At 35.4% G+C, this 12,228-nt stretch overlaps 1 long non-coding RNA gene across 1 annotated transcript in view; it reads left to right on the forward strand.

The window, feature by feature from the left end:
- The window catches only part of LOC110257039 (uncharacterized), a 38,538-nt gene extending 30,838 nt beyond the window's left edge, over nt 1–7,700 (forward strand). Inside the window, exons 2-3 of the long non-coding RNA XR_002339201.2 lie at nt 4,569–4,610; nt 7,586–7,700. This is a non-coding gene — a long non-coding RNA (uncharacterized LOC110257039). The remainder of the gene's footprint in view (nt 1–4,568; nt 4,611–7,585) is intronic.
- The last annotated feature ends 4,528 nt before the right edge of the window (nt 7,701–12,228 follow it).

Consider the following 12,228-nt stretch of genomic DNA (forward strand, 5'->3'; position numbering starts at 1 on the left):
TGCACTCTGATGGGTTTTTACCTTCCATGTGAGGTTCATGATGGCTTGTTAAAAAGAATTGTTTTAGCAGCAGTTTGTGAGTCCAAGTAACCCTTAGTCTTCTATTGAAGGCCAGTAGTCCTAGAAAAGCGCCAGTCCTTTCTCCGCCATCAACCCCCCTCCCTACCCCAACATTCATGTGCTTAAAAACAGCAAAATTTCCCTTTCCTTTCTTTCTTTTTTTTTTTTTTTTGAAATGCCATGGCTCTGATATATGAATATGAGGCATATTTTCTTGTCAGATATCACTCAGGGACTTGGGTTATGTATTTCACCATTAAAAAATACTCTAAGCTTTAGTGATTCAGGTATAATTAAATGTCAAGAATAACTTGACAAGAATCAGAAAATTCAAAATAAAGCTATTTATCATAGATGGTCATTTGAACAATTATAATTCGAGGTTTTTTTTTTTTCTTTCAAAGAATAGCTTTATTAATTCTTACGTTCTTTTTGAGGAACTTTAGGGTTAGTTATTTTTTAAGGTGGAACATTTCTGTTGTTTTAAATGGCAATATTTGTTTAAACCAGTCTCTATCTTGATTTTATGTCTACTTAAAAACAGTCTTTATGTGAATAAAACTTTTAGAATAATAAAGAAAAATTTTCTCTTAGTGTATGTTCATCCTATTAGAAACTTTGCTTTGACTATATTGCCTTTGAAATTCCAAGAGCTGCCCAATCTATATTTTAGGACTGGCCCTGATTCATTCCCACTCAGCATGTTCTATAAAAAGAAACAAAGAAAATATATCAAAACTGTTTAAAAATGCAGAACTCAACAGATTCAGGTTAGAGCTACCTGTGGCCAAAAACTTTTCTCTAGAATGAAAAAAAAAAGCCTATTTTAAACTCAAAATCTGTTAAGCAAGGATTTACTACTGTATGAATTTTTTTTTTTAATTTCTGCCGTTTGTGGTGGTGACAAATAGAGGGTGTGCTAATGAAGTCAACATTAAAATTGTGGTAGAATTTGAGAAAGAATGGAACAATCTATATATTTTTCCATTTTGGAAACACTAAGAAAACAGAAAAGGGCCTGCCTGAAGGCAGAAAACAGAGGGAGAAAGAGGAGGTCCATTAGGAGAATGGATTGGTCCAATTTTGATGGCCCAGAGAGGGCAGTGGACTTGCTGATAGCATCTAATCCTTGTCAGCCCCTTGGGGGACTAAGTTAAGCCTCCAGTCAAAGGGCTCCACTGGAAAGGGCTTTGAAACTCTCAAAATTATTTCTCTTTCTGTCTTGGCTTCATGGTCTTGTGCTTCTCCCTCTTTCCTGGGCTGCTCATTGATAATTCTTCTCTGTCTGTGGAGCAGTCTCTCCTTGCATGTGGGTCATTCGTATGGATTGACTATCCTACTAACTTTTCAACTGTGCACTGATTCCTTTGCTATTTTTACCCATTCTTGATAAAGAGACAACTGCTGCAGACTACCTGAAAATGGCATTTCTTTGCTAACCCTTGGAATCTCTTACCTTTGGAATCTCTTATACCTTGTCCTGGAAGGTATCTTTCACTCAGGGGAAGTCAAGAGTTAACACTTTCTTTTCCACTCACTTTATTCTAGTGTAGCACTTTGAAGATGGTCAGAAATTGACTTTCAAAATCATGCTTCGTTCTGTTAACACATGTAAGTTAAAGGCAATTACTTTTTCTTTTTAGAAAAATTGTTGGCATCACAATGTGCTACATTAATGTAATTATTTCAATTTACAGTTTATCAAATCAGCAAAAGCAATCTTTAAATCAGTGTCATTTTTAAGCCTTAAAATAAGCAGTTCTCTGAATTTGGATGGCTTATTTCTGGCAGTTTGCAGATGGACAGCCTCATGGCATTGCTGAATGTATGCATTAGAACATAATTAGTTACATATAAAGATAGGTTCGGCTCTTTCTAAATGGGTTAATCAGTTCTTGCTGAATTCAGAAAATATAAGGGAAACTCATTGCTCAATGTTTTCAGATTTGTTCGCTAAGACTTTAAAGCTGGATATAAATAAATATACACCCCAATGGGAACTACTACTATCTTGTTCAGCCTTTTAATCAAGTTACCAAAGCATGACCATTACCTAGTCATATTCAAAGACTTTGTTTTGATTTTGGTTTGTTTTCTTTTATAACCAGGAGTTTTACATTTGTATCATTAAGTAGACATTTGTGTGGTGTGCTGCTTTTGCAGGTTGGTTTTGAAGGTTCAAGGTTTATGTGCTTATTGGTAAGTCCAGTTATTAGACTATCTTCTCTAAATAAGTTGTAAAAAACAACTCATGTTAAATAAGAAATCTGGGCTGCATGTCTTTCATTCTGTACCCTACCAGTTCCTGATTCTTTTGTTCCTTCTGCTCTACCTGCTATGTAATGCTGCTTTTCCTTCAGGGCTCTACCTGGCTTTGCTTTTCTTTCTAGTCTCTCCACAGGTGTTCTTACCTAGTCCTCTGCCTTTCAACACTATCTATACGTTACTGGTTCTGTAATGTGTATCTCAAGGGTTGACCTCTTCCCTGTGCTCTCTCTTCACCTGTATGTGTAATAGACGTCTCAGACTTAAAATGCCCCAACTGAACTCTCGATTACCTCTTACCTCAACCCTCCTTGTGGCTGTCTTGCTCCCAGTGTTCTCATTCTCAGCAAAAGGCATCATCATCGACCCAGATCTCCAGCAGAAATCTTGGGAGGTATTCTTGATGGCTCTTTTTCTTTCAACCCCTAATCCAATTAATTAGAAGTCCTCTGGACTTGACTTCTAAATATATTAAATCTTTTCGGTTCTCAATCTTCACTACCACCTTGTAGTATAAATCACCATCATCTCTCCCCTGACTCACTAGTTACCTCCTAACTGGTCTTCCCGCTTTCACTTAAGCCCCATTTCAAAATTCCTAAATGTAAGTGGGATCTTTACATATTTTTTTCTTGTAAATGGCATTAGGAAAAATTTCAAACATATTCAAAAGTAAACAGTACAACGAATCCTCACATATCCATTGTCTAGATTTAATACCCATCATCATCAATTGTCAATTGTTTTAACTATATTTTTCACTAAACTCCCCCTTTCAAGCATGCCTTGAACTATTTTGAGGTAAATTCTTGGCCTCATATCATTTTTTCTGTGAATACTTTAGTATATATAATGGAAAGATACAGACTCAGTTTTTTAAAATAATTCTATAACATCAAATATCCATTCAGTATTCAGATTTCATGGCTGTCTTAAAATATTTAATTATTACAAATATTTACATATATTTGGTTATTTCATAGCTCTTTTTAATTGCTTATATTTCCCCTTTCTTCTACTTTCTTCCATTGTATCTGTCAGAGACCTGTCCTTTGATCTGCAGTGTCCCTCAATCCAAATTTTTGTAATTGTACATTCTTTGTAATGGTGTCTTTTAACATTTTCCTCTGACTTACATATTTATGAAATGTGATAATTATGTTAGGGACTAGAAGGGATTCAGATTCATATTGTGGCAAAAACAGTTCATAGCTGTTACTAGTAATTACCATACTAAGTGAAGTAAGTCAGATAGAAAAAGACAAATATCATGTGAGATCACTACTATGTGGGATCTAGTAAAACATGATAACAAAAAAAACTTATTAAATGGAAACAGACTCAGATTTAGAAACAAAATGCGTGATAAGCAAAGGGGAAACGTGAGGAGAGGATAAATTAGGCTGGGATTGACATACACTGCCATAACTAAAATAGATAGGTAACAAGGACCTGCTGTATAGCACAGGGTAACCAACTCAATACTGTGTAATAACCTACATGGGAAAAGAATCTGAAAAGGAATGGATATATGTTTATGTATAAGTAATTTATTTTGTTGTACATCTGAAATGAACACAACTCTGTAAATCAACTATTCTCTAATAAAGTTTTTAAAAAGAATAGTTCATAGGTAATATTTGTGTTTTCTTGTGCAACACATCAAAAGTCACAAATACCTTGGCTGTCTCTTTTTGAGATGTTAACAGTAATCAGTAGGTGAAGATTTTGTCAGCCTGATGCATTCATAATAGTAGTCTCCACCAGTAATTCAGTAAGTAGCTTTAGCTATTGCTGATGGTTGTAAACTAAATCCATTATTTACTTAGGGTTGCAAAATGGTTACATACTAATTTTACATTTTTTTCCCACTTATTTGCTGGGATACATCTGTAAAGAATAACTTTCATGGAACTCCTGTTGTGGCACAGCAGAAACAGATCCGACTAGGAACCATGGGGTTGTGGGTTTGATCCCTGGCCTTGCTCAGGGGGTTAAAGATCTGGCATTGCCTTGAGCTATGATGTAGGTTGCAGATCCAGCTCGGGTCTGGCATTGCCATGGCTGTGGTATAGGCTGGCACCTGTAGCTCTGATTCCATCCCTAGCCTGGGAACGTCCATATGCTGTGGGTGTGGCCCTAAAAAGAAAAAAAAACAAAACAACTTTTGTTATCTAAGCTGTTAATATGTAGGTGAATTTGTACAGAAAATACAGGGTAAATGGGATATCTTTTATTTGTAGATTTTTTTAGAAGAATGGATTCATTTTCAAGCATCCTTCAAGGTAACTGATAAATTTTTTGTTTTTATTGGGTTTTATTATGAAATCAGATTTTAACATATTTATACTGTTTTTAATTATTAATATTGCTGTTCAAATTATTGCATTTTGTGTGTGTGTGTGTGTGTGTGTGTGTGTGCGCGCGCTTTATTTTTTTGGCTCATTGATCACTTCAGATTGAATCCTGGGTTTTGATGACATTACCCAAATGCTTCCATTCTTTCTGGTATGACGAATTCTTCTGTGCTTTTCTTGTAAATTTCTTGCCCCATACCTGGAAGCACCAAATTCTTCAAAAACTCTAGTTCCTTTAGAAGAAATGATAAAGACCTTAATTTAAGTGCTAGTGATGTCCATGGCTACTGTGTTGATCAGTGTTTTCAGACCTTCTCATTGGACAGATCTTCAGAAAAAACTGAAGATAAAATACACCATGAGCTCATGTTCAAATTTCCAACTGAAATATTATTTTGACATTATTAGTCCTATATTTGCATATATTTTCTCTTATATATCTTGAATCCTAATAACAGTGGCATAAGTACGTTTTGCTCATTCTAATACGTATGTGTATTTGTTGAAATGATTTGTCAAATATAGAAACAGACGTAAATAATTACAGAAAAACAGCATAACCACTAAAAATTGTTTAAGATCTTTTGGTGTTTTTCTCCTTAGGCTGTATCCCACTGGAAATGTATGAATTACTGTTTTAAAATCACTTGACATAACTGCTTTTCAGCCTTTTGGCTAAGATTAACTTTAACACAACTTGATATTACACCTGTTTGGGTAGTTTAGTCCATTGGAATACAGTCCATTTCATGTGTTTTATTTTGCTTTCAATTCTTAAGGACTCCTTCTGCTTATGTTTATTATGTTGTATTACTATAAAGGTATTCGCACAATTCCAAACTTAACGCTACAAAATAGAGTGAAGTCTCACTTCTAGTCTAGTCCATTTAACCTTAGTCTCCCCCTTCCTTTCTGTATAACCTATTTTTCTAAACTAGTTTTGGTTCATCTTCCTTTTTTAGTCTAGGCATATTTGTGTGCATGCCTGTGTAATCATGAATGATAGCATACTGCACATACTCATCCATACTCATCTGCATCTTACCTTTTTACTTCATGGTAGATGCTGGATATAAAGCCATAAGAGAGATGTTGCTAATGTCTTTTAGAGCTACATAGTATTTCATTTTGTGGATATACCATAATTTAACCAGACATCTATTTGTGAATATTTGGACTGTCTACTTGTATTTTTTGTAAATAGTGCCATCCTCTCACTTAAAACTCTTCAATGGCTTCCCATTACTTTTAGATAAAAACCCAAACTACTCTACATAGCTTACAAGGCCCTGCATAGGGTCTCTGTCTTAATTCTCCATCATCAATTCATACTGTTCTCCCCCTGCCTAGATATTTCTAACTTCATAGGACCTGTATTTCCATCTAAGAATGCTTTCTTAGCACTTACCTGACATATTTTCATTCTTCAGATCAGGAAAATTCAAATGCTGTTAGCTCAGAAATATCTCCCTGGATAGGTCTGCCTATGTTGATACCATAGGTACACATTAGCTAATCACCTTATTTATTTTCTTTAAAACATGTAACACAGTCTGTAGTGCTATGTGATATATCATGTTATTATTAAGCAATATCATATTGGGTTATATTATTTATGCATTTGTTGCTTATTAGCCCCACCTAAATCTCCATCTGACCACTGAATCGTTCATATCTTGTATATTGTCTGGTACATAGTATAGTCTAAAAAAAGTGAACTAATAATTGATGGAATTACTATCAAAATATGCTACTGTGGTAAAATATCTAAAAGGCTTAGCAGCATAAAAAAGCAACTAAGTACTAGCTTAACTGTTTTTGTGCATTGCTATAATATACCCCAAACTGTACATCTTTTGCAAGTGCCAGATAGTATGGATTAATGTGTTTCTGACCTTACTCAAGTCAGATTGTATTATGTAATTTTTTGACTTTAAGAACCAGAGCATTAGCATTTGCCTATGATGTGTACCTCCATTAAACTGTGAGAGATTTACATTGATTATGAGTTTCTACCTAAACATTTTACCATAATCAAATTGGTGTCCATGAGTGAGAGAAGATGTCAGGGATATGGCTGTCCTAACAAGAGAGTTACTATTATTTCCATTTTAGAGATGAGAGGACTGGGCCTCAGAAATGTTATGAGGTCTGACAAATAGTGCACATGAAGTAACTTTGCTGGAGCTCAATATCAGGTTTCTTAACTCCAATCTCATGCTTTGTGTCTCTTAATATGGTATGTCACTGAATATGGTGACATAGTAGAGTTTTCATGACTTCTAACCATTTGTAAATCTATAGAGTTTAATAAGAAATGCTAAAAACTTTTACAAAAATTAATATCTGTTTAAAAAGTCTGTAGAAGTTCCCGTCGTGGCTCAGTGGTTAACGAATCTGACTAGGAACCATGAGGTTGTGGGTTCAATCCCTGGCCTTGCTCAGTGGGTTAAGGATCCGGCATTGCTGTGAGCTGTGGTGTAGGTCACAGATGTGGCTCGGATACCGCCTTGCTGTGGCTGTGGTGTAGGCTGGTGGCTACAGCTCTGATTCAGCCCCTAGCCTGGGGACCTCTATATGCTGTGGGAGCGGCCCAAGAAATGGCACAAAAAGAAAAGACAAAATAATAAAATAATAAATTAAAAGACTGTATATTTTGGTGTATTTTCATTTACCTCCATCTACTTAGCCAGGAATTGTCTCATGATTCAAACACCTAAGATTTAACCATATGATTAATTTTTGACAGTCTTTACTATGTTGAAAGTATTCACAGACTCTTAAATTTTTGACCTAGTTAAACTCTTGTAACTAAGTTAACTAGTTTTGAAATGTTCTCTTTTTTCTGTTATAAAACAGCCTATTCAGCATTATGCCATTCTCACACTCACTACACCTGTCAGTTTTCTTTCAGTTTCATGTCAGACTGCTGTTTTACTCTGCAGCCTCTATTAGACTGACCCCCGTATTGCATAGAAATGGCTTAAAATTCTCAACTGACAGAACCTGTAAATGGCCAGGTATGTATATTTTTCCTTATTGTAGCCACAGCAAAAATGTCTGAAACCTAAAATTTATTTTAACAGAAAACTCTGAAACCTATCTCAAATTGTTGTTGTTACAAAGCTCTGGAGTTCTGTGTAAGAAAAAAATATGTATCTACCATTATTAGTTTCATAACAGCACTTACTCTTTGCCTAGTTAGGTCTTTGGATAGAAGCAAAATGTTAAAACCATGGCCCTTATTTTACTTTACTTCCTAAACTTCTCTAATTTTCAAAATCGCTTGGAACATATAATAAACACACAGATGCCCAAGCTTCATGCTTAGAGGAACTGTTTGAACAGGGTTGGACTGAAGCCTAGGAATCTGCATTTTTAAAAAAGAGCACCTCATTGTAATGCTAGGCTTAATTTGGGATTATCACAGGTCTAAATGCTCTATAATTTACATTAAGAATTATTTAAAAGCAAGAAATATCTTTGTCAACAAAGACTGTTCTAAAACTTAAATGTGCATTATGAATCATCTAGGTGTTAAAATATAGATTCAGTAGGTCTTGCACAGGGATTCTACATTTCAGAAAAGCTCCTAGTGGATACGAGTGTTGTTTGTTTATGGAGAACACTTTAAATACCTATGTGATTTAAAATCTTTTTTTCTGATGTTATTGTGTTAGAATTTGTTTCAGTGAGAATGTGCTAGATCCTTTTGAGAGTTTATATGTATGTGATTGGTTAGATTATGGAACAGTGAGTATATGCTGGATTATATTCAGGGTCTATTCTTTTGCAGTCGTGTTAGAATTTGGAACAGTGTGGATGGGCTGAATCTTTCTGCTATTAGATGCTTAGGTGGCTATGGGCCTGGGATCAAATCCAAGCTGGAGTTAGGACCTAAGCCACAGCTGAAGCAATGCTGGATCCTTAACCCACTGTGCCAGGCTGGAGATTGAAGCTGCATCCCAGCATTCCCAAGATGCCACTGATCCCATTGTGCCAAAACTTTATAAACTTTAATGTGGGTATACTGATTTACAATGTTGTGTTAGCTTCAGGTATATGATAAAGTGACTCAGTTGTATATATATTCTTTATCAGATTCTTTTTCCATATAGGTTATTACAGCATATTGAATATAGTTCTCTATGCTAAACAGTGGGTCCTTGTTATTTATATATTTTTTTATAATAGTGTATATGTGTTAAGCCCTATCTCCCAATTTATCCCTTCCCACAATGTTTCCCCTTTAGGAACCATAAGATTGTTTTCAAAAACTGAATTTGTTTCTATTTTGTAAATAAATTCTTTGGATTATTTTTAAATTAGATACCACATGTAAATATCATGTGATACTTCTTTCTCCGATTTCATGTAGAATGAGAATCTCTAGGTCCACCCATGTTGCTGCAAATGACATTATTTTGTTATTTTTTTACAGCGAGTAATATTCCATTTTATATATGTACCACATCTTCTTTAGCCATTCCTCTGTCCATGGATTTTTAGGTTGCTGTCATGCCTTCACTATGTAAATAGTGCTGCAATGAATGTCAGGGTGCATGTATACTTTTGAATCATGGTTGTATCCAGATATATGCACAGGAGTGTGATTGCTGGATTACATGGAAGTTCTATTTTTGGATTATTAAGGAAATTCCATACTGTGCTCCATAGTGCTTGTGCCAATATACATTGCCCCAATAGTGTAGGAGGATTCCCTAATCTCTAGACACTCTCCAGAATTTATTGTTTGTGGACTTTTTCAAATTTTAGACTCTTTGGGTTGTCTTTTTGTTTGGTTTATGGTTTCTTTTGCCATATAAAATATTTTAATTTTAATTGGGTCTCTTTCATTTATTTTTGTTTTAATTTTCATTACTCTAGGATTTTCTATGTATAGCATCATGTCCTCAGCAACAGCAACAGTTTTACTTCTTTTCCAATTTGGACTCCTCTTTATTTCTTTTTCTTCTCTGATTGCCATGCATAGGACTGCCAAAATGAGAATAAAAGTGGTGAGGGCGGACAACCATGTCTTGTTCCTGAAGTGAGATGAAATGCTTTGAACTTTTCACTGTTGACAATGATATTAGCTGTGGGTTGGTTATACATGGCCTTTATTATGTTGAGATAGGTTCACAATTATGCAGAGTTTTTATCATATATTGGTGTTAAATTTTGTCAAAAGCTTTTTCAGCATCTATTGGGATGATCATATGGCTTTTTTTCTTCAGTTTGTTAATGGGGTATACCACACTGATTGATTTGCAGATACTGAGGAATCCTTGAGATAAATATCACCTGATCATGGTGTACGATCCATTTAATGTAAATTTGTTTGCTGGTACTTTGTTGAGAATTTTTGTGTCTATTTTCATCAGTGATATTGGCCTGTAATTTTCTTTTTTTTGCGTCTGGTTTTGGTATCAGGGTGTTGGTGGCCTATATAATGAGCTTGGGAGTATTCTTTCCTCTGCAATTTTGGAAGGATAGGTATTAACTCTTTTATAAATGTTTGATAGAATTCACCTGTTTTTCCTGTGTCCCTTAGGTTTCTTATCATCGTGTTTTAATTGTCATTTGTCTCTGGGTATTTTTAAATATTCTCTCTTCTCCATGATCCACTGGGTTGTTTAGTAACATATTATTTAGCTGCCAGGTGTTTGTGTTTTTAGTTTTTGTCTTGTAGTTTTCTTGTAATATCATAACATTGTAGTCAGAAAAGATGCTTGATAAGATTTCATTTTTCGGAGTTCCCGTCGTGGCACAGTGGTTAAAGAATCTGAGGAGGAACCATGAGGTTGCGGGTTTGGTCCCTGCCCTTGCTCAGTGGGTTAACGATCCGGCGTTGCTGTGAGCTGTCGTGTAGGTCACAGACGCGGCTCAGATCCTGCGTTGCTGTGGCTCTGGCGTAGGCTGGGGGCTACAGCTCTGATTCAACCCCTAGCCTGGGAACCTCCATATGCCGCGGGAGCGGCCCAAAGAAATAGCAAAAAGACAAAAAAAAAAAAAAAAAAAAAAAAATTTCGTTTTTCTTAAATTTACCAAGGCTTGGTTTATGGCCCAGGATGTGATCTATCCTGGAGAATGTTCCATGTGAGCTTGAGGAGAATGTGTATTATGCTGCTTTTGGATGGAATATTCTATAAATACCAATTAAGTCCATCAGGTCCCATGCATCCTTTAAGGCCTGTTTCCTTACTGATTTTCTGTCTGGATGATGTGTACGTTGCTTTAAGTGTGGTGTTAAAGTCCCCAACTGTTATTGTGCTAATGTCAAGTTCTCTTTTTATGGCTGTTAGTATTGGCCGTATATACTGAGGTGCTTCTATGTTGGGTACATATATATTTTCAATTGTTATGTCTTCTTCTTGGATTGATCCCTTTATCATTATGTAGTGTCCTTCTTGGTCTCTTGTCACTGTCTTTATTTTAAAGTCTAATTTGTCTGATATGAATATGGTTGCTCCAGATTGCTTTTGATTTCCATTTGATATAATACCTTTAGCTATCCCCTCATTTGCAGTCTGTATGTGTCCCTGATCTGAAGTGGGTCTCTTGTAGACAGCATATGTATCTGTCCCATTTTCATATTCATTCAGCCAGTCTATGTCTTTTGATTGGAGCATTTAATCCATTCACATTTAAGGTAATTTTTGATATGTATGTTCTTATTGACATTTTGTTAATTCTGTTAGATTTATTTTTGTAGATCTTTTTTCTTTCCTCCCTCTTCTCTTGTGATTTGATGACTATTTTTAGTGTTGGGTTTGAATTGCTTTTTCTTCTTTTTCTGATTTTTATTTTTGTAAATTAAAGTATGGTTGATCTACAATGTTTTTTCAATTTCTGTTGTACATCCAAAAGACCCAATAATGCACAGTTCCCTGCAATGTATAGTAGGGCCCCATTGCCCATCCATTCCAGATGTTACAGTTTGTCCGCCAATTCCAAACTCCCCCTCCCCCACCTCATTCTGTTACCAAAACTAGACAAGGGTACCACACAAAAAAAGAAAAGTACAGGCCAATAGCACTGATGAACAGTCTGCTCTCCATGTCTGTGATTGAAAATGTTTCTGTTTTGTAGATGGGGTCATCTGTGACATATTTTGGATTCCACATGTAAGTGATATCATATGGACTTTCTCTTTTTGACTTATTTCACTTAGTATGAGAATCTCTAGTTCCATTCACGTTGCTGCAAATGGCATTATGTTGTTTTATTTTATGAGTAAGGAGTGTTCCATTGTGTATATGTACCACATCTTATTCCATTCATCTGTCAGTGGACATTTAGGTTGTTTCCATGTCTTAGCTATTGTGAATAACAATGAACATAGGGGTATATGTATCTTTTTTAATGAATGTTTTATCTGGATATATGCCCAAGAGTGGGATTTCTAGATCATATAGTAGTTCTATAATTAGCTTTCTGAGGTACCTCCATAGTGTTTTCCATAGTGGTTGTACCAATTTACGTTCCCACCAAGAGTGAAGGAATTTGCAACAGACTCCATAGGAATACCAAAAAATCATAAGAG

The sequence above is a fragment of the Sus scrofa genome, chromosome 1 (assembly GCF_054392235.1).
Source record: "Sus scrofa isolate SSC_HxYL_T2T_F1_AM1 chromosome 1, Sscrofa_HxYL_maternal_Yorkshire_Landrace_v2.0, whole genome shotgun sequence".
Classification (NCBI taxonomy): Eukaryota; Metazoa; Chordata; class Mammalia; order Artiodactyla; family Suidae; genus Sus; species Sus scrofa.